This window comes from Perissodus microlepis, chromosome 2 (assembly GCF_051167445.1).
Source record: "Perissodus microlepis isolate ML-2025 ecotype Zambia chromosome 2, ASM5116744v1, whole genome shotgun sequence".
Taxonomy (NCBI): domain Eukaryota; kingdom Metazoa; phylum Chordata; class Actinopteri; order Cichliformes; family Cichlidae; genus Perissodus; species Perissodus microlepis.
Window position 1 is genome coordinate 16,098,500 of NC_140462.1, and position 23,578 is coordinate 16,122,077.

A 23,578-nucleotide genomic window follows, 5' to 3' on the forward strand; every position below is an offset into this window, starting at 1 on the left:
AAGATGGCCAATTGATCGACTGGCACGAATCTTTAAAAGAATGAATATTCACAATAGCTATTTTCACACATGAACTCTGAACAATGTCGGGAGAATCAGGTGGGGGTATCGTCCGAAGTTGCTCTTACCACACATGCAGCGCACAACAGGACACGTGTGAAAGTTATGTGATTTATTACAGCAGCATAATGAAGTAAGTGTTTGGCATCTGTTGACTAAACAGCCTCTCAACCTAGGTGGATGTTAGGGTGGTGAAGGGTATAAAACTGCAGAGGGTGAAGCAGGGCAGCAGCAGTGACATAAATAGGTCACCAAATTGGGAGAGTGAATTCTGTAATGTCCAAAAAAATTAAGAGCTGCAGTGCGTGTTTGAAAATGCCTTAACTGGAAAGTTTCTCTGCAGCTTTTTTTTAAAAAATTAATTCCAATGAAATTTGCTCAGCTATTATAGAGATTATGCCGTGGGACAATTATGTCTTGAAGTTATATTTACTATATCGTTGCATCATATTTTCAGATTACTAAGTAAATGTACTTGCTGCTTTGATTATGGGATAAAATTTTGGCAGAAAATATTTGTCACATTTACAAAGTAAAATGACATTAATGAGCCCTGTCTCACATTTCAATTTACTGTTCACTTCTTCAGGAATCATCCAGGGCTATGATCTTTGCTAAACCCTAACAACGACCTTCAAATTCTTAAAGGTAACCGTATAAGCTATTAATGGCACTTTGCTTGACACAGGCAGTTATATTCATGTTGTTAAAATTTTTTTAGACACATTCACACAAAACTTTGTAAACCGACAGACAAAAAATATGAGGCAGCATTTCTTCTAAATCTGTTTGCTATTGTAAGGGTGTGCTCTATGCATTTTTAGGAGATGGACTGAAAAGAAAAACATTCTACATACATTTTTACTCTTGAAAAACTGAGAGCTATTTATTTATTTAATCAGTTTCCAATTTTTTAAAAGTCCCACTACAGTTTCACAGAGCACTGGTAAATGTATTTTAAAGATGGGCCATTTCAAACTGACTGACCAATGATACCAAACCCATAGATACTTAAATTAACAGGAACATGTTATAATAATATTATCTTTTAAACACTGTAATCATTAAATGTCAGATTTTTTTTCATATACATACAACTTCAAAATTTAGTCAGTGAAACTAAGCAAAAGCTCTGGAAGCAAAATATATCATCAGCAGTTTTGCTGACTTTAGATCAGACCATTGCAAATGTGATTGGCATTATTCAATAACAGCGGTTTAGCAGTTGCTCATGATACGTGATCAGCTGATACTAATACACTTGTATTACAGCATTACACCAGTGAGATGTAAACACAATTTTGGTCAAGCTGCATTTTGATGAATGCAATTTGTACATACGGTGCATGTCTTCTTTTCTGTCAAAACCATCTTTGAGTATTTCCCCTTTGTTGCAACCTGTCTTATTGCATTCCTCTCCCTCTGCTGTCTTATTTGCACCAAAACGCCTCCTGTCTAGATCACTGTTCAGTATATTTCTTGTAGCAGTGAACAGACATAACCCTAAGTGTGTAATGTGCTGTCCCTGTTGAGTAAATTCTTTGGAGTTGAAAATGCTGGAAGGTGAGGAGATATTGCCAAAGATAGGTGTCTCAGCATTGTTAATTATAACATCTCCCTTGATGGGTCTCAGCCTCAGCTCTGATAGGTAAGGCAGTGCACACACGCGTCATTACACACAGGAACAATATACAGAAAAAGCTGTGGAATAAAAAGATTGAGAGACTTATAAAAGAAAATAACTCTCCTGAGTCTTTCAAAGGCTTTGTGTGCAAACCTTTTTACACATATACACACATGTGTGTTAAAACGTTTGGAAAACCACATGAGCAGATATGTACAACTGTGTTCAAAAGTTTACAGACACTCATCATGGGCATGAAGCCCATGTGATTCTGGGCAGTTTAATGGTTTCTTTGAAATCATTTTTTTCAGGGCAGGATGATTGCACAGTCATCTTTAATGACTTTAAAAAACTGGATCCACAAGTTTGAAATCATTTTGGATTTTTTTCTAATCCACATAGGATTAAAAGTATACATACGCTCAAATAAGTCTTTTAATAATAGTGCTGAAGGTTCCACAGTATCTTTTAATTTGATTAGGCCAAGGCCTAATAGCTTCTTGTTAGTGATCATGATTGACTACAACTGGCAGTTTCTCTTTGCCAGGATAGAATAGATTTGTTTGACCGCATTATAGGCTTTATAGGCTATTCTGCATTATCTTTCCTTGCAACCATTTGGCCACACTTATCCAGTCCAAATTACATCCCAATATAGATGCTGGTGAGTTGGATTGTGGTGGTCAATATACCACCAGCATCTACGTCTTACTTTATGTTACCATACAGGAGATGACTAATTGTTACTCCACTCTTGAATCTATATTCCTATCCACACTTTGCAGTGGTCTAGCTTAGGAGGTTAAGGCCTATGCAGAGCAGCACTAGGGACAATGCATCCTCTTGGTATATTCTGCACATGATGGTCACTTGTGCAATTGTGCAGTGTCCACAGTCCCAGTGATTTCCTGATGAATGTCATTAGCACACTATTACCCTTCCACAGTGCTCAGCACTCCAGTATCTATGTATGGGGTACTGGCTTTCTTGTAAACAACCAAGGTGGTGGTCAGGTTGGTCTGTCTAGTGTTAGTGTTACACTGGGGTGTAAAGCTCTATCAAAGAGTAGCTGGTATTTTGACCCTCTGGTGTTATTTCCAATGCTTTTTTGAGCAGTGCTAATGCATTGACTCATGTGTCAACTCACCTTGTTTGCTAGAATGTCTAAAGTGTCTTTTCCACTAGTACCAACTCAAGTTGATTCAACTCAACTCTATTGTTTTCTATTACAATTCAGTACCACTTCAATGTGCTTGGGGTATTTATAGCAACATGGCAGAAATTCCCAAAGTCATTCGTGTGGGACACAATCAAAACAACAATAGAGGATGTTAGAAAGCTTCATAAGAGATTACTTGGTTCAACATGTCTGGAAAAAATCATGCTTGGGTGTAGCTTGTGAAACTGAATGAAGCTTTCCAAAAAATGTGGTTAATCACAGCTGATTCATAATTTAATGAGACAGGGCCAGGTAGGTTTGGATAGTTGTTTTCCCCCTTAATAAATGAAATCATCATCTTATGTTTATTTAATATTAAAATTGAATACTAAAATTTGTTTGGTGATATGAAATATATAAGTCTGATAAATGTGCAAAAAAACCCTAAGAAATCAAAAAATTGAAAACATTCTTTCATGGCACTGTATTTGTGGTGCCAGGTACTCATGACGTTTTGTTAGGTTCTTCAGCCAGTGGGCATGAATCAGTCAGCTCCTGATCATGTCCAGCTCTTCATTCATGAGACTGAAATTGAACGTCTTTCTTTGTGATGTTGACTGGTTCTTGTCCTGGGAGATTGTTGTGGTCTGCTCTATGGTCCACTACCCACTCAGCATTAGTTTTGTGTGACACCTCTGTCTCTTCAATGCTCTTTTAGTGTTGTTCAGTCTCAGCTCTGAGCTCTGGGTGGGTTTGCTGTCATTCCCTTGAGAGTACCCTATATGGGTCTTTTGGAGAACAAAGAGCAATCCGTTGATGCCGCTGGCAATTAACAGGTGGCAACTGCCTGTTACAAGGTTACACATCTTTCCTGTGAATTTTCAGTTTTATTTCTACAAGATGTAAGATTAGAAGAAGTAAACATGAGTTAGCTGACTAACTGACAGACTGAAAACTGACACTTGTGCATTATTTGAAAGCAACAGAGAGCAAGTGAGAGCAGATGCATCCGTAGAAAGAAAACGTCGAATGTAAGCATAAATCGCGTTTCATTATGACCTGCATTACAGGATTAATTATACACACATTCAACCTTACAAATGTTGAAGGCCCAAATGCAACATAAACAGTAGGTCAAAGAAGTCCAACAGCTGGCGGCACAGCATATACAAGAAACCTTCGACAGCTGCTCTCATCCAGGAGATAAATACAGTCATCAAAATAAACATTCCTCAGAGACGAATGAACATCATGTCTTAATGCATTGCATTTACATGATGCAATTTAAATTCCTAGTTTGTTTATCTTCTGAGTTCTCCTCCTCTGAACTGCCATCAAACACCAAGCCGGAATTTCAAGCTTGCACTTCACTAATGGTTCCCTTTTGGTGTCAATTAATTGCCCAGTGATTGTCTTCACACTCTGCAAACATTAACACGTCACCTTGTGTCACCCCAACACTGGCAACTGAGAGGTAGGGGTGAGATCAAGAAGACTGAAATTATGTGAATTCATGTAAAGGTTGTTTTTTTTAAAAATCCATTAAATTCCAAGTCACACTCATGTCTGCACTTCAACTATGGAGATAGAGCTACATACTTGCCTAACAATCTCTAAAGCTCACAAATTACTGAGTTGCTTATGGGGAGTTTTTTTCAATCCATATGTAAAGAGAAATATAAAAACACTAAATTATGGCATTATAAACAAGTTCTTACTGTAAGTATTTCTTGATGGCAGTAAACCAGCAGCAGTGATCGCTGGATTCTTTGAGCAAAATTACGTGAGTCTGTAACACAGTGATGTCTAACATGACATAAACCTGCACACTGACTGTTGTTCACCAGAAGAAAACTAAACTGATCACCAGACTTCATATGAATATGTTCATAAGGTAGAGAGAGCATGAGATATGCATATTTATCCTCGTTGGCAGAGGCTATTACAGCAAAAATTTGAGTGAAGGTTTGAATAATCATAGCTTGTTTAAAACGTTTTAAATTAAATAAACTCAAATTGTAACTTTGCTACTCGTGGAAGACATCTAGGCTATATTATCTGTTGACCCTACATGTGTGTAACATTTAATCAGCTGTAATCCAATTAAGGGGTGTGGCTTCCTGTCACGAGAGGTGCAAAGAGTCTAAATAAACAGATTACAAGAATGTTAAACACTGAAGATGCAGCCTGTATCGTATAGGAGGACGAACCTCTGATCTTAATAAGCATCTCTCAGCTTTTCGAGTGTGACATGAGTAACAGGAGCTGCTTTATAGCTATGATACTTTAGCTTTGACGGATCTATAAAAGAGTTTTTCTACTGGGTATTGTTGTTTATTAAATCAGGGAAAGGAGGAAGAAAGTCACAAAAAGGGGGTGGATTGAGTGGCTAAAAGAATGAAAGAGAAAGCACACCCGGGGCCAGGGAAAATACTACTTTAGTTGTTTTTTAAAAAATGGTATATTATCTCACTTTTATCACATATTGCCCAGGGGGGCCATTAGGGTAAGATGACTGAAAATTCCTGTTCAAGGCAGATCAAAAAATATGGCTAGCATGTGTTTCTAACTAGAAATCCAGCACACACAAGCATTAAGGACATTCTGTTGTTAGGTTATTATCATAGTTATATCTTTCTTTCATCAAAGCCTCTGTTTCAAAACCACCCCTGAGCCAATGGTGTCAGCTTGTAAAGGCTCTCTCTCCATTGCTCGCTCAATCAGGCTCAAATCATCATCCAAGCCTGTTATTCTGCAGATAAATGAAATTCGGTATATACATAATTTAGAACAATTGGTTTGAAGGCTACAACAGTTGGTTGATACAGAAGGCATGGATTTTTAGAGGAATAAATAAAGCTTAGTGGTCAAAAAAGACTGATTGGAACATGGCTGAAAACCATGGCAACAGACTCCTTAGTAAACAGTTTATGGAAGCCCAGTAGGAAACCCGGTGGTTGGGTAAAGACAGCCTTGTGCTAATCAGTGCATACCAACACCTACAGTGCCCAAACCTCCATTTTCTCAGGAACAGATGTGTCAGCCCCTACTCTGTGCTGTCGCAGTGTTTAAGCCAGTCAAAACTGAATTCTTCAAAGGCTATCTCTGCAGGAAATATTGTATCTGTGGCTGCATGTTTGATAGTGGGCTTCGGTATATTTTAATGTATTCAGAAATCCTGTCAGAACCAAAAGTTGCTTTCTTCGAAAGCTAAAATGAAAATGAACAACTCCACTCTGCATTATATGAGTTTTTACCTTGTGTGCAGATGTGACCTCTGGATGAAAAGGTCAACCATTCTTTATTATGATGCACTGCTACAACTGCTGCATTTAAACTCTACAATACAGCACATACGAATCTATGCATCCATACACGTATGCAGATGTGCACACCCACGCACACACGCACACTCTCTGCCTAAGCAACTTTTAGCCTCTCTCTCCCCACAGTATGTTCTTCCCCCAATGTAACCACAATACATTATTCACCCATATCATTTATCAAAATAATTGTCCACTGGGGCAAACGGAGAAGTTTTGTGGTGAAGTAACACATCTGAGGTCAAGGGGAATCATCCTTCAGCAACTGCTCTCCACAGTGGGTTGGTGCCAAATTGTGGCACTGGATGGTGAGGTGGCCGTGGTGACGGTGGATGGGAAAATGGGGGAGGCGTGGGGGGTTGCCAGTGCAGATGCCCGCAGACAGACCGCCTTGCCTGAGAGCTGCCGGAGCCTCAGACAGCTCTCTCCATCACCCCCTCCAATTCTCCCTCCCCTCCCATTGCCATCTGTGAAGCACACACGCATACACACACACATACACACGCATACACACACACATACACACGCATACACACACACATACACAGAGCACCAAGTGAATAAGAGGCAGAGGGACACTTAGCTACGTTAGCAGCCTTACTAAGACCGCTGTGCTGGGTAACTGCTGACATGCTTTAAAAAGACCAAGAGAGAGTGAGAGTTAGTGAAGAGAGAGAGAGGGAGCTAAGCAGAGCTGCTGAGCCAGATGGCTGGTTTAAGCTAAGCTGAAGAAGATTGAGATACCAGCCAGGTGAATTTTACTGTCATTTTTTTGACAGGTGGGTAGAGGAGAGCCATCTGGGGTTGACAGTGCTGCCATGTTTTCAATAAGCAGCTACTGCGTGGCATGTGCAGCCATGCTGATGGTGCGACTGTTTTTTTGTGTGTGAATATGTATGTGTGTCTGTTATTCTGTTTCTGCGTGTCCGTATGGGCAGTATGTGTGCGTGGATGGTGGCACTTTGTTTATTGTTTTAATGCATGTGCGGATAACTCATGTGTGGTAAGCCTTAGTGTTGTAGCACAGCACTTGCATCAATTACAGTGACGCTGACAGGGGTAATGACAGAGTTAGGACCTCTAATAGGCAAAGTTGTCACAGAGACAAGTAAGCTACTGTTTTCAGCACTCTTCAAATCTCCTTTCTTTCTCCCTCTATGTGTTCTATTCTTACTTTTCCATTTTTCTTCCTTTCTTAAGGTTATGAAAGGTGATGATGAGTTTGTCAAAGCTGTTCCCACATATTCTTTGTACCCAAAAAAGTCTTTGTCCCAATGTCAAGGTTAAAGACAAACTTGTTTCCCACTAATCTTTATGCAGCAATGTAGTCATCCACATAGCAGGTGAAAAGGCACTAATTCAAACTGATGTTAAGTTTCTTTGGTGGCTCTGGAGATAAAATGAAAATTCATTTGGTGAAAGTAATTAATCAAATATTATTTTAATCAAGATAAAGTAATTATTATGCATAATTCTGTTTTGCAATGATGTGCTCATTTTGTCTTCTGTTATAAATCCAGCACAGCACCTTTGCCTTACAGCTGTGGCTTTGGGCCCTCCCTCAAAGCCCAAACTTGCTGCCCACCACAACCATAAAATATAGGTTCAAGCCACACTGACCAGATTAACTTGCATACATTCCAAGCTGACTAAAAGTAAAAACGGCCTCAGAGTATCTTTACTCACCTGATTGCACTATTTTCCTCTTTTTCCCAGTTCAGTTTGAGCATGATGATCCCACAAATCTCTACAACAACGTATATACTAACCGCCTACTATATTATCATAAGCAATTCTCAATAAACTCTCAAATTTTGATGGTTTGAAAACGTAAAAGCAAAAATATAAATGCCAAAGCAGCCTCAACAATGGATGGCTAATGCATTGATCCGGGATGCTGAGCCAAATCTGCCATTAATAATTAATGATTAGTCTCAGGGAGGAAAATGCTTTTTATGATCACTTCAGTGAGCGGAGACAGTGCAGATTTGTTCATAGAGGATAAAAGTGCTCTTGCATAGATGAGCTGTGTAGACAGTGCAGACACAAACTTACACACACACACACACACACACATACATACATACACATGTCTACGTGCAGTGGATCTAATCTGTAATTCATCCAATATGTAGAGCTATTGGCCAATACTCTGGGTGGCAAAGCTACACAGCACACAAAAACCTGCACGTTAGTCTCTGTACATCTAGCCAGTCGGCCTGGCTCCCATGCCAGTGCACCCCCCCCACCCCACCCCACCCCAGAAACCCACAAACATATCTACAATGGACACACACACCAATCCAGCTGTGATTCCTGGAAGTTATCCAAGTTGCCTGTCTGGTGCGCAGAGCAAGGTGGCATTGATGTGTGTAAGAGAAAATCTTCTAACATGAAAAGGGAGCAGCATCAGTGGCACACACAAAACATAGATGAGGTGAACACTGAAAAAGTGCTGGTCACTGGGCAAGAGAGTGACACAATAACAGACATACAAGTGAGAATTAGAGAACAGTGCGTGAGAGGAAACGTGACAGAGCTACAGAAAAGCAGGCAGTCACTGAATCATTCTCACACACAGCGCTTTGGCCCAGATCAGCCAGAGAGATAAAGGAAGAGGATTACACTCTGGCTGAAAGACTTGGAAGTATCCTGAGTCTCTTTTGACTCTCTGCCATTCCTACAAAGTCACCCTGGACAATGAATCTGCTTGCATAAGCCCCTTTTAGACATGCACTTCTTTCCATTAATCTGACGGTACCTGAACATGTCAGTCTTCTGTCTGAATGTGCACCCTGATTACTTCTTCTCTAAAGTCACAGTGGTAATCTTACTCGGCCACGACTCCTCACATATCTGTACCACTTTCAGCATGGAACAAGTCTGAATGCATGCCGTCACACTGAGGGATCAGTGTTTGCAAGATGACTGAGCGTATCTTTCGTGTGTCTTTGTGAGTTGTTCAGTTCACTAATTGTTTTGGAGAAACAGCAATAACATGAGAAAAAAACAGTGCTGCCAAGCACATGGGACACCCTCTTTCAGGATCTGTCTCATGGTCTACCACTACCCAATTATTCCCATGGCTATAAGAGGCTCAGAGCCATGTCTTTATTCATAAAAACAGTTTTCTATGCGTTAAACAGGCATTTCACTGCTGAACAGGTCAAGTATGAACATCAGGCTTTTCTCACATTGCTAAAGGTCCACACAGACCTCCCCAAAACTACCAAACAGGTTTCATCTTTCAAGTGTTTTCTCATTAACTTTGCACAAATATTCCCTATCCATTATAAATTGAAATGTTTACAAAAAAATACACATTTATGATAAAGTGTTTACACCAAGCATCTGTGACTATAATCTGTGTTTTCACAAAACTTGAACAGAAGCTGGCATGTGTTTGTTGCTTCCAGCTATTCATGTATGTCCTTCCTCGGAGTTTATCACATGCCTTTAACAACATCCAGCTGCACAATGCATTCATGGGCATTTTTAAAGTAAGTGAGATGCACACATTTCTGACACTATTTCATTTTTAATCTCTGACATTGAGACACAACTGATTAGACTAACAGCAAATGCTACTTATCTACACTTCGCTCAGATTAGCTGAAGGAGGTAAGTGTCCAGTTAGTTCATAAAACTTTAATAAAGTGCCTGTCCAATAAGTATATTTAGGACATGTCTTTCTAATTGCTTTAAAATCTTGAATAAATAAACTCCGAATGACAAAATGTTGTTATTTGAAGTCAGCAATATAACAAATACAATATCTGAAAATGAGAAAATGAGAAAGTCAGGAGAATAATTTCTCTAAGATTTAAGAAGTGTTTTGTGTAGTGTTATGAGTGCACCAGTGGTTTAATGCAGACTGCAAAGGTCAGTCAGCTCTATCCAGACTGGGAAAGCTACTTTGGAGAGAGGCAGTATCTATTACACTTAAGCACAAAACAACAGGAATTTACAACAGACACCTAAAAAAAAATTATTTCAATTTTGGCTTTATGTATTTTTTAAACTATCTGGAGGCAGCTTGAGTTTCTTATGGCTGCAACTAATACAAAACAAGTGAGATCAGGCTGTTCAACACCCAATCTCTAATCTGAATAAACTTCACTTCAGCCTCTTTTCATGTCATGTATTTTGTCAAAGTGTGTAAACAGTGTTTAGCTTTTTGCTAACATTTGCCACTAGTGAGTTTAGACTTCCCACGTCACCCTGATGCTACACTTAATCACGCTGTTGTAGAACGAGTGAACTCAGACCAAGTCCTTTCCAACTCATTTGTGAGAGCTGCTGTAGGGGGCATTAAAATGCTTCATGAGAAAAAGCTGGAGTTTCATTTTTAGTTTGCAAAAATTTGTCTCTCTGCATTAGCCCGGGGTATGCCCTGCCTCTTGCCCTATGACAGCTGGAATACACTGCAGCACCCCCTGTGACTTTAAATTGGATAAGTGGAAGATAAGTGGATGGATGGATCAATAAAAAAATGATAAATTGCTTTTGTTGATTAATTGATTAACTGCTATTTATTAATTACATATTCATTATGATGACCTGTTACTTTAGCAGGTCATCATAAAGGTCATTCATAGTGCCAACAGGAACTCTGAAGTGATGTAAAAGCCAGTCTGCAGTTGGAAACTATTTTCTTTACTGTCTTTTTCTTTATATTCTACTACAATTTCTTCACTGTATTGTACTCTGCACTTTTGGATGCCTAGTAAATGAGAAAGGCTATTAAAAATATCTCTAGTTTACTTTGATTCAATAAAAGAACATGATATTCAACCCATCCCATATAAGCTCAACAAACTCCAACCATGTTTGGTTAAAGCTTTGTTTGTGTTTTTGTTTTTTGTTTTTGTTTTTCCCAATTTTAAGAAGTCCTTTTTTCATCTTAGAGAAGTTTCTGGTGCTGCAGAGATGTGTTCAACCAACCATTGTATACTGCAAAGTTCCTCCTATACTGAGAGAACACCACACCCCACAGCAGGAGCCAAAAAGAAAAACACAACTAAACCAAGGTTCTAAGATCTACAATACTCTCCAGTTCCTGTAGTGTGGACGCATAAAAAAGAGAAAGTGGAACTTCCTCCAAAAATCAGAACTATGAAAAAAGTTTATGATGTACAAAACCTCCAAAAGGAATGGCAAGCTTCACACTAAAACTTAAACCTTTCTGTTGGTGTGCAACTGTAAATTATAAGATGGTAAAATTACAGTTTTGACTAAATAAAAGTTTGGCAGGTAAATAAAGTTTTAAATATTAAGACCCAACTGCCAAATTTCACAGAAATCCAGCAGAACATATGTGTACATATTGCTTCAGGTTGTAGAAAAATGGTCCACTGATACTCGGTGATATTTGTACTGCTTCTGGCTAAACGGCATAAATAAACTAGGGCTGTAGGTCTGGCTTTTTTAGTTTTACTTGAAAATATGAGTAAATTTTTAACTAATTTTTAACTTGGATAGAACATGCCTAATATTTTTGCAAATCTGCAAATCAAAGGACTACACTCACTTTTTTCTAGACAAGAAAACTTGTAGTGTGCATAATTAGATATCTTTGTTTGAACATTTTGCTCCCCAAAAATAGGTGCATAGAACTTACAGAGCTTCTATAGCAAACACAAATGAATCACTGCACATGATTGGCAACTCAGCATCAAAGCTGATTTGTTGATTTGATTTGATTATCCACTCCTACTTAAGACTAATTGGTTTGGGATGTCACACTCCACGTAGAAACAGAATAGAAGTGTGTGGGGAGAGGGATTGGGGGGTGGTTTGAGAAAGGCCCTTAGTGTGCTTTCAGTGTAGCAGCTGCTTGACAGTGGTGCTTCTTTCTGATGACCTTGAATAGCTTATTGATTTCTGTATAAACTCTGTAAAGACTTCATGTTTTTTTCCTCTGCCCACCTCCTTTTGTGATTTCCCTGTTCCAAGTTATTACAATGATCCTGGTCAGGTTTATTGTGATATTAAAAACGTTTTTGTTTACACACTCAGATTTATGCTAAAGACAAAAACATACAAAGACACAAAGAAAACCTTTGCTGTGTTGCTGTGTCTCTGGTCTGTGTTAGTCCCAGCTAAGAGCAGCTGGGAAGAAATCTAAAAGGGTCAAACACATAATGGGTAATGATCTCCTTGTGGAGAGTCTTCCCACCCAACAACACTGCTACTTCTAACAAAGACCTTGGCCTCAGGTCTCAGTTGTTGCTTCCCCTCTCTGGCTTCCACCAGCAGATCTCAGACGACCGGTACATTGTTGTACTGCTCATCGACTTGTTAGACGAATCCAAATTTCACATGTCAATTAAATGAGTGTTGCCCTGGTGATTAACAGATCTCACTAATTGTCCCTCCCTCCTCCTCTTTGCTCCACTTTTTTTTTGCCTCCTTCCCCTCCTCCTCTTGCTCTCCTGCCATTTTCCACATGGAGGAGCAGGGAATGGGGCTTTGTGTCGTTGGGCCCCATGCCCCATGTCAAAGATGGCTCCTCACCCTCTTACCCCAGCCACACTCGTCCTCTGAGACTTCCAGATCCTCTTTCTGAATTCTCGGGGATAAGGAAAAGATGAGCAGAGTATAAAGGGTCTATATGTGAATAGATTGCACAAGCGTTAAAGGTATGTAGGGTCGATGCATTTCATCCTATTTAAGGGAGACGCACAAAAACATAAGACCAGGATGCTTGCAAACAACTGCATGTGCACCTTGCACACATGAGCTCAGAACCCACACTCAATCTGACACACACTCCCACACGTGCACCCTGGCAGATAATTACCCCAACAGCCTCTGGAGAGCAGAATGCCCATGTGGGCCCCATAACCACTTTAGACAAGGGCCATGGCACACCCAAGACCCTCCTTCTTTGTCTGTCTCCCAAGACATGTGTTTGTTTTACTTGATTCAAAGAACTTGATCTGTGGATCCTAACCGTATTTTGTCCCATGTGCATCCTTGTGGTGTTGGAATAAAGTATGCTACATGAAGTCATGAAAACAAACCTGAGAACTAAAATCTGGCACCCCTATGAACTGTGTGATTTTCAAACTGCTGGAAAAATGTATTAAATTTTCACTTAACTTTATTCCAGTGGACTGAAATTCACCCTTTGCTGTGATAAGTATCATAACAGAAACATTAAGTAGACTTGCGCACTTCTGTAATGTACAAAACCTTTCTTTGAAAGGTACACTATATTTAAAAATATTTCTGTACTTCACTCCTTGGAAATGTTTAAATGGTTGATCAAATAAACTATTAAGATGACGTTGAAGTAGTTTGTTTGCTTCCAGCTTTACTTTGCTCAAAATCTAGGATTACAAACTCTTCATGAAATGATTTCATATTCTGTGAGTCACCCCTTACATTTCTAAGCTAAGTACTTACTGCAGGTGTTGGATGAATGCATTGAAGTAAAAACTGGGATACTTCCCACACTCACATCAACACACCCACACACATATGCCCTGCTCTGATCACTTTGACAAGTGTGTCATGCTGACTTTATATGAGAACTCTACAATATTTGGATTTTGAAACCCTTGAAAGCAAGCAAGTCATCAGACTCTTTCTAGTTTTAAGCAGAGTTCTAATGACCCATCGTCACAATTAAACACAGTGGACAGCAGCTCCAAACACTGGGTGACATCTTAAAACCACGTGAATGGGCCCTAGACCCAGCACCCCCCCCTCCCCTACATCACCTAATGTTCAACACTAACCAACCATCACACAGACCTACATTCATAGTCCAATCTACAATGGAAAGCACTGCAGCAGGCCAGTGTAGCCCAGACGGTTTCGTTTGCACTTTATCAGACCACACAAAACAGCAACGCCTCATTGAGCCACAATTTGCTGCTAGTTTCCTACAGGAAGCAGAACAAAGAATGGGGCGGCCCAGTATTTCTTTTTGTGCCAAAGCAGCGGACCAGAGAAGGAACACACACACACAAACACACAGCCAGAGTAAGTGAGGAACTGACAGAGAGAGAAAAATGTGAGAACAGCAGAACAACACACTCCAGAACACGTCTGTCACATCCTTCAAAACACACTATGAGTAAGCTGCTGAGCGGTACAACCTTTAACCAGACACTTAAAGACAAAAACACTGACACTGAACACCTGCAGCACAAATAACAATTCTCAAATGTTACTCTTGTTGGTGGAAAAATACATGTAAAAAAAGTTTGTGGCCACAACATCTACTGGAGGGAACAATGGTGTGCCATGACTGGGGTCACGGACATGGCAACATTTAAAAACCGCTTGGGGATAAAATGCTTCTGTTTGAGCAATCACTGTCCCTTTCCCTCCCTCCATTTCCCCAATCTCAGTCCCGCTTTCTGTCTTAATGTCTCTCTCACTCTTCTTCTCTGGTTTTACTACGACGATAATTCCTGAGTGAGTAACTGAGTGTGCATGAGCCAACCGAGGCCAAAGTCCTGTTTGTGCATTAGTGCAGTCATGCGAAAGCACGTGTGAATGAGTGTGTTGCTCGTGGATGAGTGCTGCAGCAGTGAGCGTGCTGAGGGAAGCAGAAGTCTGCAAATCGAGAGGAGCTTGCTTACAACCACACTACTGATTAGGGTGGCCCAGCACAAATAAGACAAAAAAAGAAACCCTGCAACTGCTGCAATTATTGTTGAAATGAGGCTAAGACAAACAACACAATAATGTCTGAAGGTTAAAGGCTCCACATAAAAAAACAAAACAAAGCAAAAAGCATGCATATATAACACCAGATTCATTACCATACATATCAAGATCAAAACATTTCATCAAGTTCAGTACATCATAGTCCTCATCTTCAAAGAAATCTATGTCTGAGTACAGTGAAGTACTTCCCTTTAACCAACTCCAACGTTACAGTCCAATTTGAAATAGAGAAGAACATCCCCTGTGGCAGAGTAAAGTATGTTGCCATGACAACACGAAGAAGTTTAACTCCTGACAAGTAAGTGCAGATGATGTGCTGATTGTGCCTTGTGTAGTTACAATGGCCTCTGCTTTCTGCACCTTAACCCACCCTAACTCTGCTACACTCTCTTCTAGCTGGCAGCTGTTTGTCCTGCTACAAGATGGGTGTGTTTTGTTTTGTCTGCCTGTGCATGCATGCATGAATAAATTATAAGAGCTTTGGACCTTTGGGACAGGACTGAGCTGCTCATCTGGCTCAACAGAGCACTTCTGATCGCTAATTGAAAGTGGCGAAGTGATCTGATGACACTGCGGGGATACTTTGGTTTGTCACAACGTGTAAAGGCCCTTGCTTTTTAAGGGTGGCTGCCTTCAAGGAGGGGTTAATCAATGCACAGCTTAACGCAGACTAGTCAGGACAGAGCACAGTTGCTGGTCTCGGGGTAACCGAGGTCAAAATTAGCGAGACATTTCGAGAAGATGCTCACTTACTGTGCTGACTTTGAAGCAATTACAACACCAACACTGTACCTTCAGCAATATATCACACAAGAAACTATGCTGATACTATGTCAGCACTGTCATCTAAAGCAGAGAGAGCACTAGGCATACTCACAACATGTTGTTTTCTTACATCAGCCATAACTGGATAGCAGACAGCATCCCTTTAAGCAGACAGCCATGATACAGAGCCTGTAAAAGTGAAGATAAAAATGCATAAGCTCAAAGCATCAATCATGGTCAGAAAAATAGTGATTCCATACACAATTGATTCCCATGGTATCTTTACTCCTTACAGCACATGCGATACTATTTCCCGACTATTTTCTTCGCACTCATAAAGACATTTGATATGGGCCACAGAAAGATGGAAGAAGAAGAAAGGTATGTGTGTCTGGCTACATTCCTGTGCCTAAACATGCCATATGTTCAAATGGAATTCCCTTCTAGAGCAAAGAGCATCATATATAATACAACTCTCATGTCTAGACACCCTCCGCAATCTAGTTTTTCCTCGCACTTTCTCTTACACAGATGTGCATTAAAAGCCACTTTTTACAGTGCACTACAGTTGCTTGTAAAATTGTGATTGTGGTTGGGCTAATTTACTAGTCATGAGACAAAAAGTTGCAGTATTTGTTTTAACATAATGGACTTCAGCTTGAAGGTGAAATCTAATAGTTGCCCCTGGATAACCCTCTGCTCCAAGACCACCTTCTATGTTTTTAAGTGAAATAGAGATCTGTAGAAACTAATTTACTTTGTAAACACACCACCCAAATCTTGTTTACACTATTGGGAGTTGCAAGAACATGTGTTTGAGGAAGGAGACCTCTTGTGTCTCCTGCACCGCTACAAATACACATACACACACTGTACTTAAACCTGCACCCACTGACTATATCACCAACCCCCTGATGTCCACTGGGAGGAGCAGCCACCCCCTGCCCTCTTCCAACAGGGGGGTCAAAGAGTATTTAACACGAGAGTCCTACATTCCTCCAAGGTGATAATTGCTGTAGCTGCTAGCGGGGGGCCATGAAGCGCAGGGTAAACAAGCAATAAGACTCTCTATGAACCACTCCATGCCCTCCTGGCTAAACAGCATGCATAACTGTGACTTGGGTAAATTATGCCATCAAGCCAGGCGTGACAGCGTGTCACCTACTGCAGTGGAGTGAGTCTATTTGGTGTCTGAGCAGCCAGGTGTTTCGGTGAACTATAAGTAAATCATCAGCAAGACAAGACTTCACACATTTTATCAAATACTGTGAAACCTAGAGGCTAAAGACTAGCTGCATTAAATCAACTAAAGATTAAGCTAAGCTTAGAAATCATAAAGAACAATAACTCAGTAACAAATTACACCAGCTGTGCAGACCCAGAAACAGGTGGGAGAAGGGATGAATATAAGTAGGAAGACAGCGAGCTCTATTCTGTCCCACATTCCAGTTCAGGTCTTGTCCCTCTCTGGCCCTCTGTTGCATCGGGGCTTCATTAGATTTTTCATAAATAATTTGTGTGTGTGTGTGTCAGTTTAAGTTGAACCAAAGTCTGATGCTGAAAATTGATTGGCTTAATTAATTTGTCCTCATCTTCTGCATTAAATGTGATTAATGTTGCAGCTATTTTATATTTTCTTTTTTCAGCCTATTCGCTTACTAACTTGATTTTATATATATTTAGGAAATTTCAACATTTCATTCAGCTTCTGCCTTTTTTGTCAAAAACAAATCAATTCCCAAAATTAACAATACATCATTAATGCTTTAAGATATGGACTTTAATTCAAAACACATATTTAAGAATCCCAGGCTCACTGAACTTACTAACCAAAGTGCATTGTACTTCACAAGAGGGCACCACAGTCTTTAAAAGTTTGTATTGCATAACTGGCTCCATAGATACTGACAAAATTCAATTTGCTAAATTCCACTGATGCATAACATGTGGCAGTGATGGATTAAAACAGCTTAGTACAATATTAAACTAAATCCAAAACCCTAAATGTCACTTTAAAAATCAAATAACTCACTCATACATTCTACAAATGTGATTTGTGAGTTTGACAGACTGCAATCTTCAGTCTATTCAAAAATCTGACTCTATATTTTAAAGAAATATGTGAAATCAGTTAACACACTGCGCCACAAGCCCTCATCCAAATCTACTAAAACTGGCAGACATTTTTGGTGACTAGATGTTCGATATTTTAAATAACTTTTCCACAACAGTTTTACCTAATTTAATCAGCAAAATGACTGGATTATTTATTTATATGGCCAAAAACATCCCAGTTTTATAGAACATCCCAACATTTGAGGTGGTGGGTGGAAAAAATATGTTTCCCCAGTGGGGTAGTCAGGAAGTCATCTGGGGATCCAAAGGTCCAAAGTTCATACACCCGGGTGGTGGAAGTCTTACTTTTTACCACAATTTATGCATGTGGTATGTTGTCAAGTGCTCATTATGAACAAGCACGTGAAAAAATGAGCACTTGACCTCACCGAGTTCACTATATTCCAGCAATTATGCCACGGCCGCTTGCAGCTATTTGTTTTGCCTAAATCCCCAAATTAAATTTCTGCTATACTAACAAACATTGTGAAGCTATTATTGCCCAAAGTGAGCCACTGCATTGGGTTTCACGCTACATCATTGTAGTGAACACTGGCAGCAGTGTTGCACGTCTGGACTTCCAAATAACATATGCCTAAAACAACTACTTCAATACTGTGTATTATTCGACAACACAAGACACACACTTGGTTTCTAATTTATTTAATTTGTCGATATTTTATTGAGAATTGTAACTGTAATTATCTTAACCTCCTAAGACCCGAAACTCTTTCATGGCATGCATTTTTAATTTCTCTTTGATATTTGGGATGATTGGGACCTGATGAATGTAAAAACAAAGAATTACCAGATTTTTTTTTTTATCTGATTTTTGTTTCTAAGAAAAATGAGGATATTCGTTTAAAATTTCGATAGAACAGTGGCAGTATAATGTCCTCGTAAGTGGATATCAGGCCCTTGTAGAGCAAGATTTAGTATTTTGGTCTAAATAACCCAAAATGTGATGTCCACATATGTGGACACCATGTCCTAGGAGGTTAATAGATAGAAATGTGTCAGAAACACTGCATAAATTTAAAAAAGACAAATAAATGCAAGTGTTTGCACTTTTAAAAGGGATAAATATTTCCCCCCTCACATGCACACACATATTAGCGCACACACATAAGAAAATATTGACAAATTAAATCAAGCGGAAACCAAATTTGCTTCCAAAATGTTTTTTGGTAAATCAAGTCCATTAAAGCAACAATGAGGATTTATTGTTAAACTTTTAAGTGCATAAAATGAAGTTGCTTAGAGAATGGTTTCAATGGTTTTCAAATACCACATTTATTCCTCTTGTTTGTTTACAATGCTGACAAAAGAGGAAAATATGTGTAAAATTAGAAAAACAAATGATTACAAGCATATAATTAGACACACTAAAACTCTACAGCTTTAGCTAATGTGATCCTATAAGCAGCAGTATTGACATTTGCAGGATTGTTTGAGTTTTCTGTGCTTTAGCCTTATTGAAAGCATTTTTAATCTTAAAAAAAGTAGGTTTAATTAGAATTTCAGTTTTATCTTCCACTTCAGTGTGAAGTTTGATTTGTATCTGTTTCATACATACAGGCCCCTGTTCTGTGCCCACATATGGTCCCCTCAGCCCCGCACAAGGCTTGGAGAGGTTATAAAAACTGAAGGGGTGATTAAAAACCAGGAATAATGGCCTCCACAAAACTAGGAATGCGTTTAACTGGTACAATTGTTCCAAATCAGGTTGCCATTAATATCAGAAATGATTCTGCAGATCTTGAGAGGGGGATTTTACGGGGATTTTAACTTGATTTTTAAAGAAACTGGCCCTGGGAAAAATGAAAGCATAGGCAGAATGTACTGTAGGTACATGATTTATGGCTGAGGATGACCTGGAAGGATTTAGGTTGGGTATATCTAGAACTGTGCTGACCTACCCACCAGTTCTGCATTGTTGAAGTTTGGTGGATCCTTCTAAATCCAGGATTAGGAAAGTCAAATATACAAACACCTTCACCCCTCCTCTTTTTCTCACATACAGACATACCAAGAAGAGGGAGAGGTTGAAAGCGTTAGCATTGGCTCCTGCCTGCCTGCTAAGCATGCCCAAACCCCAAACCCCATCACTTTCCTCATTACTTGAGCTTCATGGCTTTTTAGGGCTCTGTGCTTTATCTGGGATTTCACATTTCCCTGCCTGCCACTTGACATGGCTCAACCAGCTGCCAGCAATCAAGTAGCAGAGGGCAGCAGCGGCACCGGCTGAGTCTTCAGGCTGCACCTTGATTTGAGAATTGCACATCACAGCCACTGGCCTTGCTAAGCTTCAGTAATTATTGGCCACACATGCCATCTTCCCACCAACTCTATTTCTACCCCACTCCATAGACTGACCTGACATAATGGGTGAAGGGGAGAGGGCTGCACGTAGAGAGATAGGGATGGTCATGGGTCATGGGTGGATTGCATGGTGTTGATGTGTGCTTTAAAAGCCAAAAAGTGTTTGACAGAGCTAGAGAAAGAAGTGATAACATGTTCTGCAAATCATCCATACTGTCATACTCAGAATGTTCTATATGGATCATCCCCTTATGTGTTAAAGCATGTCAGTGCCCTTGTCTATTTGCTTGCACCTACAGTACACATTGTATGTGTGTGTGTGTGTGTGTCTGCGTGTGTGTGTGTGTGTGTGTGTGTGTGTGTGTGTGTGTGTGTGTCTGCGTGTGTGTCTGTGCCTAATTGAGAGGTAAGCAAAAAGTTGCCTTTAAAGTTTCCAATAAATATCCTGCCAGTAATGTCAAACACCTGCCCGTAAAGCCCAGAGGAATGCTAAATGAAACCAAGTTGCAGAGCCTGTCTCCTGTCTGGGGTCTCAAGTCAAGACAGCAGGATTTGTAATGGCTGTAACCAGGATTATTGAGTTCAAGCAGAACAGCCAGGAAGCAAGAAAAAACATAGCATGGTCAGCACCACTGCTTTTCCTCCCTTTAACAGCCAGTACAATGAGTTGTGTGTCCCACTAACAGTAGAGATAGATTCCAGATTATTCCTCAACTTAGTCACCCTCTTGGCATCAAAACATAACAAAACAGCCATAAACTGTTTGGTTTTTTTTTGAACCACTATTATAAGAGCCAAACGATCCAACCTTCTCAGGGACTGCTGTATAATACTAGTGGACACAAGTGTGATTAGACAAGAAGTGATCTTTTTTGTGAAAGTGTGAGCCAGATAAAGTGAGACAGATGATTACTGCAACTCAAAACATGACCCACTGACCTCCCCACCCCAGTGTCGCACACCAGTAACCATCTCATGCACACACACATGCAGTCTGAACACATACAAAAATGCACACGCTAATGCACACACATCTACAAATATTCAGTATCATGGAAGGAAGAGACTCTTGGTGAGAGCATGTGACCCTAGAAGCCAAATGATGCTGTCATTTGGCCTCGTCTCTGGTTTTGATTGCCTAAACTCCTGACGCCTTCCTCCCGCTGCACCTGTCGAACGCCAATAGACCCCCTGCCCAGACCTTTTCACCACTGAGAATATATGGCCGTGCTCCTGGGTCCAGCCTGGCTAATTACCACTGGCCTCAAATCGCCCCCAAATGCCACAGTAGGGTAGGGTTTTTAGCTGCTGTTGCCACCCTGAGGCTCAGCACAGCAGTCCTCCCTGTTATTTGGTGCCTCTCTATTCCTCAACGTGTTCCAGATAAGGCTGACCACGCAAAGGCATTTATTTCCAGAGTAACAGGCTGCCCCATTCAAGCCAGAGATTAAGCACTGCTGTCTACACGCAACCATGAATAATGAAGCTATCACTCCAGACAGGCAGGCAACAGCAGTGTGAGTTATATACACCAATAATCTCAGATGCTACTGCACACAAGTGCCCAATGTATGAAATAGCAGCACCACTGTGCAGATCATAAATTATTTTAAAATGCACAAGTGTGGTTAAGATCTATTTTGATTTAGCGTCTTAATCATAAGACTAATACAGCTGAAGCATGAATTATATATATAATGCATAAATGTACAATATGTAGATAACATCTAGCAGTATGAACTTTTACCTGGTAGGAGCAGTAAAAGTAATAATAATAAATTTATTACATTTAAATTTGTGTCTGCATAACATAATAAATAATCGGCACTTGTAGATAAGCATCTCAGCCTGACACCGCTTGTCAGGCTGAGATGCTGAGATCTGTACAGGTATGACGCAAGAAGCTTGCACTTTATGGGCTTTATTTTATTTTATCAAAACTAAGTTATGAAGCGTAGTAATGTGAGCTTTCTGGTGTTCATTTTGTATTTGTTAGTCTGTTTGTTAGAATGGATTTGGATTTTCCCTGGGAATATTAAATGTTAACATATTAAAGCTTTAAATTGTTACTAACTGAAAGGGAGAATATACAAATAATGAGTTATTTTAATTTTTCCCTACAATTTACTTTTCTCAACTTCCAAGCATATCTTCCCCGTCTTCAACTGGAGGGATATAATCCCGGAAACGGTTTCGAAACAACAGTAGGTAGGCTGTACCTGAAGCGAGGCTGGATAATAGCAGACACCACGTGACTGCAGTACTTTCAGTCTGGACGCACGGCAGGGTCTGTCAGAGCCTCCCTGATGAGGACGACATACACACACGCAGGACGGATAAAAATAGACGCCATTTATGTGTTGAGAAGCCGCTTGAAAAGCTATGTGCTACGCGTCCAACTTGTTAAACTTAATATGTGCCGTTTGTTTTTATTACTTTTGACGCTGTCATTCATGTTTTTTTAACAATCTGCACAGTTTAGTGTATCAAAATGTGCAAAAGCGCACCGAAAGCCTCGCACGGATTTCACTGCTCTCCTCCACTTGAATTCATAACAGAGGTTTTTTTTTCCTCTTCTATCGCGGTACACATCTCAACCCTCCTCTCAAAGGAACGACACCGACAAAATCCCTTAATTCAACACACAGTGAAGACTTATCGCCCGTTATGCGCTGCGTCACCGGCTTTAGACAGGGGCAAAGTATGGCACCATATCTGAACTTGCATGAATGAAAGTGACGGCATAAAGCACTCAGTCAGCAGGCGACTCACTCAGCCTCCGGTGTCTGTCTCGCCTGTGTGGCGCTCTCCTGCATCCCTCAGTGAGCATCACTCTCTGTGGAGCCGGTGCGAGGCATCCTCCCTTACAAACACCGGTCCTGGACATCCTAGACAGCCCGTCCTGCGACATATTTTTACTTTGGACCCGTTGATGTCACTTCCTGCTTGGGCAACTGCCTGTGCAAATAAACCCAGGGATGTGAGGGGGTGCTCGGGGAGCCATTTTTTGAGGTCACGCAGCAGACAAGTTCACAAGGTCATGCAGTAGCGACATGTCCCAAAGCCGACAACAAGCTCGTTACTCTTTAAAATAACAACTATCATCCCATCTGGATCATTCCAACTGTGCCCTATAGTTTTATATAACCAGCCACATCCACATCATCCTACCCCCCTGCGATGCGCCGGCAAGGTTCATTTCCTAGTACGCTGTGCGCATTTACGGCCACGATTATGCAATGAAGGCGGCATCATCACTCTTTCACAAATGCTATACAACGCAGCTGGTAAGAAAATGTTTCAGGATATACAGGACTGCGAAAGCTACAGTATTGCACCAATTTGTGGGACACCTGTTGATAAAATAATATCATCCAATTGAAAAAGCAAAGCTCAGACAGCTAAATACAGTTTTACCTTTTTTAGTTTGTCTTAAAATGAGGTAGCTGACAGACTACGACTTTTGTTACACATTTCTATATTTAATATTTAAATCCAGCAATCCTTTAAGACAGCTTGGAAGAG

At 40.2% G+C, this 23,578-nt stretch overlaps 1 protein-coding gene across 1 annotated transcript in view; it reads right to left on the reverse strand.

The window, feature by feature from the left end:
* The window catches only part of zic6 (zic family member 6), a 70,825-nt gene extending 47,629 nt beyond the window's left edge, over positions 1 to 23,196 (reverse strand). Inside the window, exons 1-2 of the transcript XR_014802168.1 lie at positions 22,826 to 23,196; positions 15,729 to 15,805 (exon numbers count right to left, since the gene is read on the reverse strand). The gene's annotated coding sequence lies outside the window, so the exon portion shown is untranslated. The remainder of the gene's footprint in view (positions 1 to 15,728; positions 15,806 to 22,825) is intronic.
* Between the last annotated feature and the right edge of the window lie 382 nt (positions 23,197 to 23,578).